The sequence below is a fragment of the Microtus ochrogaster genome, chromosome 16 (assembly GCF_000317375.1).
Source record: "Microtus ochrogaster isolate Prairie Vole_2 chromosome 16, MicOch1.0, whole genome shotgun sequence".
Lineage (NCBI taxonomy): Eukaryota > Metazoa > Chordata > Mammalia > Rodentia > Cricetidae > Microtus > Microtus ochrogaster.
The window spans coordinates 52728083-52734443 of NC_022018.1; positions in this window are offsets into that span (position 1 = coordinate 52728083).

The following is a 6361-nucleotide window of genomic DNA, read 5'->3' on the forward strand; positions in this document are numbered from 1 at the left end:
ACAAGAGCTAGTTCCAGGACAAGCTCCAAAGCTACAGAGAAACTCTGTCTCGAAAAACAAAACAAAACAACAACAACAAAAAACCCGGAATGGCAGCATATGCCTGTAATCTGAATGCAGATTTTAGTCTTCACATGCACCCACAAACTCATGTACATCCTCAAACATGTATACACACAAACATGCAAAGTATAAGGGAGACTCTGGCTAAAGCAACTGCTAGGGTTTGCATTGCACAGCTCAAACTCATGCAGATTAATTCACACAATGAGGTGTGACCAGATTGGACTGCCAGGGGGTGATTAGGGCTCTGCCCTCTCAAATGGATTAATCCATCTGTGAATTAGTGGATTAGGGGATTTGTGGGTTATGAGGAATGGCTTTGTAATGAAGGAAAGCTTGCTGCCTCTCACTCTGTCCTCCACTGAGCCGTCCAGCAGGAAGACTCTTGCCAGGGGCCCAGCAGATGCTGAGGGCAGGCCAGGGTGATCAGACACCACAGGGGTGGGGTGGGGTAGGGATGCGGAACTGGGCCTCTCCTAACTGAACCAAGCGGCTGATTTAACTCTCCCGAGGAATGGATTGTTTGTTCCCGCTGCCTTCTACCACCCATCATAATCAGCTCCAAATATCAGAGTCTGTCTCTTCGGCTGCTTCTTCCCTCCACCTTCTCTTTCCTGGTGCTTGAGTGTCACTTGGAGTCGCCTGCTCTGTCTCAGTTGGCTCCTGGGACCTACCACTGCTACAGAAGTTGTCTCACGCTAATGGTACCCATCATATAGGAGGGGAAGCCTCTCCTTTGTGATTTGAGATTTTTCTCTCTGACAAGTCTCCTGATTCGCTTGAGGACATCCCAGATTGGAATTCTTTGCCACCAGGACACTTACTCTTCTCTCTTCTATCCGTGATCCTCCTCCCCACATTTTCAGCTCACTCTTGGAGCTCACTCTGCTCTTGGCTGCCTCCTCTCTAGCTTGGCCTCCCAGTTCCCTTCTGGAACTTTCTCTTGTCTCTAACCAGGGCTAGCCACTTGTTTCTCTTCATCTCCCTCTAGGAGCTGCCCGAGCTGTCTCTGTCCCTATAAACTGCCCACTGGAGCCTGCTGTCTAAGTCCCCCAGGGACAATGGGCAGTTTCACTACGTCCTCCTGGGTTTCTTAAGATGTTGGATTCCTTCTCTAGCAGTGTTCCTGTTCATGACCCTTTCCCCGCTCAACCTTTCCCACCTTCCCTTCACTCTTTTCTAAAAGATGTCTTTTTTCCTGCTTGTTCCGTTCTCAGCCGGGTCCTGTCTCTAACCATGGGCTCTTCCCATTCAGAATACCCACTGCCTTCTCTAATCTCTTTTCCTCCTTGAACTCAGAGATGCCATTAAGTCTCGCTGTTTTACTGCAAATGACTTGGCCTCAGTACAGCCCAGTGGCCAAAGATGGCACACTAGATTTCCAAATTCTCACAGACTGTAACAACTTCTATGCAAACAAATGATCCCAAAGTCCCTTATCTCTAAATTTTATTTGCTCTCCACTCTCAAAAATCTCTTATCTCTAAGCCTTCTTTGTTCCACAGACGGAGAGACCATCTGATTGTTAAATCCAGTTCTAAGAGATTCAGATGTCTTTGGGGTGTAGATAATACTAAAATTTTGTTTTATGTTGTTCTACTCTATAAAAAGTTGGATTATGGCCCTTTCTCTCCAGACCCCAGCATGCTTGTTTCAAGGTTTCCTCCAAAATCTCTGTCCTGGGTCAGGTAGGTCACCTGACTCTGTGACAAGGAGGAGAACAAAAACGCAACAGCATAGGAAAAGACAGTTTGTGTTTTAAACAGCCAAAAAGTAAACTATTCCCAATAGGGGTCTCAGCTGCTTCTCTCACACTCCTTTTCTTGATTTTGTCTAATTCTCTAAATACTCTCATTTCCAGGATGTGTGGTGTGAAACTTAAGCCTGAAGAAGGTAACTAAAAACAAATAAGTTTGTTTAAAACCAGGTATACTGGCCGGGTGGTGGTGGCGCACGCCTTTAATCCCAGCACTCGGGAGGCAGAGGCAGGCAGTTCTCTGTGAGTTCGAGACCAGCCTGGTCTACAAGAGCTAGTTCCAGGACAAGCTCCAAAACCACAGAGAAACCCTGTCTCGAAAAACAAAAAAAAAAAAAAAACCCAAAAAAAAAAAAAACCACCCAGGTATACTGATTAGACGATGTCCTTCTCAAACCCCTAGAGAGATGCGATGAATATGGCATTTAAAGTGTTTACTGAAGACTTTTCCTGATAGACAAAAGTGTTGGAACCATTTGGAGTCCTGTCCTCCAGCTGCTCTTTCCTGCTAGAGATCTTTACTAAAGGCTGTGTCAAAGTTGTTTACCAGCTCTGCTTCACGAGCACGAGCATGTGTTGCCTTGGCCTTGAGGATCAGAGGATAAGGTTTTCACCTGTTGGCCCACTTGACTGTTGGGTATATGAGCCTCCATGGTGCTATCGAATAGAGGGCTTCTTACCAGTGACTAGAGGTCTGTGTGTGTTTGTGTGTTTCAACCTCCAGGCCCTTGCCTGAAGCTCGGCAACTGTATGGTAGCGCATAGAGTGCAGATAGGCATTGTGCACTGCACAAAAGTACCAGCTTTTGGTGGCAGCAGCTGAGGCTGTCTTCATAGATGGGCAGCAATGGACTCCACCTGGAATTTACTTCAATTGTGGTAATGCTGACCACTGGGCGAAGAACTGCCCCGTGCCTCGTCTGCTGCAAGGGCCCTGCCAAACTGTGGACACGTTGGGTTTACTGCCCTACTCTGCCTAACCAGTGTAGGCCAGTTTTCCCAAGTTCCTCCTCCAGAGAAAAATCTCTCAGACCTTCTGGATCTGGAGGCTGAAAGCCGATTCTGCTCTGTGTGTAAGCAGAAGGCTTAATGTTTTGTGTGACATCCCAAGACTGATGACCTGTGTCCCAGGGCCAGCGTGATTACAATGGAGGACCCCATGGCTTTCCAGGTAGAGGGCAAGTCTCTGACATTAAAAGGATACAGAGACCATTTGGATTCTACTCCCTACTCAAATTTACCTCCTCAAATCTCTGTGATGGTGCTAATGGCACCTGGGAAAGATACAGCTTTATCAGGTTAGCAGCAGCAAGCAGACCTGAGCCAGATAGCTTCTTCCCGCAAGGCTGCAGCTGCCTTGTCCATCTCATATGTAAAATTCAGGCCTTGCTTTTTCTAGAGTTACTAGTAGGTCCCCTTCTGAGCAAGGCAGACTCACTGACGGGTTTACCTTGCTGACATGCTTCACACCGAAAAAGAGTTGCACAAAATGGGTTTCCATGTGAAAACTCAAGCGATTATGCTGCTTTCACTAATTAAAAAACTGTTTCTTTACTATTCCTTTATTTAAAGGTGTAATACTCAGCATCCATCTTTGGAAGCCCCCTCCCCCTGGGAGTTGCCTTGGTCAGGACTCCACCTCCAGGAAAGCCCACCAAGCAGTGACCCCTCTCCCCAGGGAGGGTCAAAAAAAAAAAAAGCCCACCAAGCAGTGGACCACTCCCACAGGCTATTTAGGCCGCTGCCCAGAAAAGGCACACGTGGTCTCTGGGCCTTGCGTGGTCTTCCCTGTTCTCTTCCCCTCTCCATGCTTTTCCTGGCCGCCTGGGAGCACTTCATTAAACATGGGTATCTTTTATTCAGTCTAATTTGGTCTGATTGGAATTATTTGCATCGGCGGAGAGGAGGCTCATCTTAAGAATTCTTCTTACAAAAGGAACTTGCTTTTCAATGACTGCTCTCAATAACCAACTACCTATGACTCTGTGGTAAATGATTGAGTGGAAAAAAAGGTTTAAAATTTATGTAAATTGTGAGGATCTAAGGAAGCAAATTAAGATATGTGGGAAAAAAGAGAATTAAAGATGATACATGATATTAAGGCCTCAGAAGTTCATAGTTTAACATATTTATCAATGTAGTTCTTCTGATGAGTTATTAATCTAGCCTTGGTTAAAGCTCTTGCTACTATTATCATCATAGGCTCACATTTTTTACATTTCCTTTGGTGGTTTTCTAAATGTAGACTTAAAAGTCCTCCCACAGTGCTGCAAACATATATCCAGCCCTGTTTGGAGGACAGTGTTTATGTTTTTAACACAGAACTATATCCTTTTGGGTCTTCAAGCTTCTGCTGACTCAAAGGTGTGAGTCTACTCCAGCTGTTTATAGACACTGTCAAATGCTTTTTCTACAGTGAGGACTTCAGTGCAGATTGCAGACAGTGCTCATGCTAATACATCTAAAACTTTTATCTTTTCATAGACATGAAAAAGCTCATATAAGCTTCAGGGAGTCGCGACTTGGAGATCCACTTGTCACAGGCGAAACTGACTCCAGGTAAGTACTCCTGTCATCAACAGCCTAAGCTGTCCTACCCACTGCCTATCCCTGAGGGTGGGCTCTTCCCTTCCCCCAGTCTTGGGACCCTTCCATACCCCCAACTATTGGGACCACAGTACACACCCAAAATAAAGATTTCCCCCTAAGCTCCTGAACTTTACCTTCAGTCCCTAGTGTATATCTGTCCCAGAAAATTTCCACTCAGCTGACAGACACCATCCAGGAATCCATTGTGACCTGAAGGCTGCTCCAAAATGGCCTGCAACATGTTAGCCCCAGGTATGAACTGACAGGCCCTGGACTCGCTGAAAGCCTATGTAAAGCCTATGAGACTGCTCCCTGCCTCTTCAGGTTGGGTCAGCAAATGAGATGCTTCTGACAGATGTCCCCTACCATGGCCTGAATCCCCTCCCCCCACCAACCTTTGACTCCTGGGCCCCAACAACATCTTAATTTCAGCTGAGAAGCTGGTACAGAAGAGACTACATCACCACTTCTCATTAACAAAAAGCTTCAAGCCGGGCGGTAGTGGCGCACGCCTCTAATCCCAGCACTCGGGAGGCAGAGGCAGGCGGATCTCTGTGAGTTCGAGACCAGCCTGGTCTACAGAGCTAGTTCCAGGACAGGCTCCAAAACCACAGAGAAACCCTGTCTCGAAAAAAAAAAAAAAAACAAAAAGCTTCAATGGTTGTTCAAAGAAAACTCAAGTTCCCCAGACTGCAAAAGGAAGCTCAATGAGCTCAACCTGAACTATAGAATTTCTGATGCTTAGGTAAAAGCCAGCATCCCTCAAGAACATGTGAAACTAGTTCCCATCTACCAAAAGGAGTCATTTCCCTTACCTCTGGCAGAAGGGAGTTATGGCTATCTGTGCTTCCTATCAGCATATCAAAGCTCATGCTGGCTTCCAGGCTCCCTCAGTATCACAAGTACCTGTTCCACACTCCAAAGTCCGTGCTAGCTAGCATCCTAACCCTTCTCATCTCCTCCCCTACCCTAAACCTCATCCAGCTCATGGGCTTCCCTCCCAACTCCTCATTCTCCTTATAATCCTGCTATTTTTCACAATGTGTGCACACTCTCTTGCTCCGTTCTGTCTTCTCTCACTGTTTCCTCTATTCTCCTGTCTCAGATAGCCCTGAGACAGGTCCAGTCTGCTGGCCATGTTCGGTCTACTTTTTCTGTCTGCTTTAGACTCTTCCAGACACCTCTGTTTTCTCTCATATTTACAATAAAAATCTTCTCTTTAACCATACCATGGAATGGTCATCTTGTCAGTTTATACACGCACTAGCCAGCGAAGATAAACGATTGTCGTCTTGTGCATGCATGCACACATGGTGCTGACAAACACAGGACCTTGTGTAGACTCCCGTGTGCTCTCCCACTGGGCTACATCAGAGCACAGAGCTGGCTGAAGTGAGGGCACTACAGGATAACTGGGGAAGTGTTCTACAGTACATGCAAGTGATGTGGGATTGTCCTATGTGTGCTGTGATTACCATTAATGAATAAAGAAACTGCTTTCGGCCTATAGCAGAGCTATAGGGGAACAGAGCTAGGTGGGGAGAAAGAAGGGCAGAGTCAGAGAGAAGCCATGGAGCTGCTGGAGATAGAACTTTACATGATAAGCCACAGCCACGTGGCGATATACAGATGAATAGAAATGGATTAAATTAATATAACACTCAGCCAATAAGAGCTAATAGGCCAAGCAGTGATGAGTCAGCCAATAAGAAGCTAGAGCTAAAAGGCCAAGCAGTGATTTAATTAATACAGTTTCTGTGTGATTATTTTGGGTCTAAGCTAGCCGGGTAGCTGGGAACCAATAAGCAGCCTTCTCCAACATGCAAGATCCATGAGCGGATTTCATACAGTAGCAGAGGCTGATGCCATTCACAGGTAACCAGCAAATGAAAGCAGCTTATCCAGGCTGGGAAGTGGTGGCCCTTGCCTTTAATCCCAGCCCTCAGGAGGCATA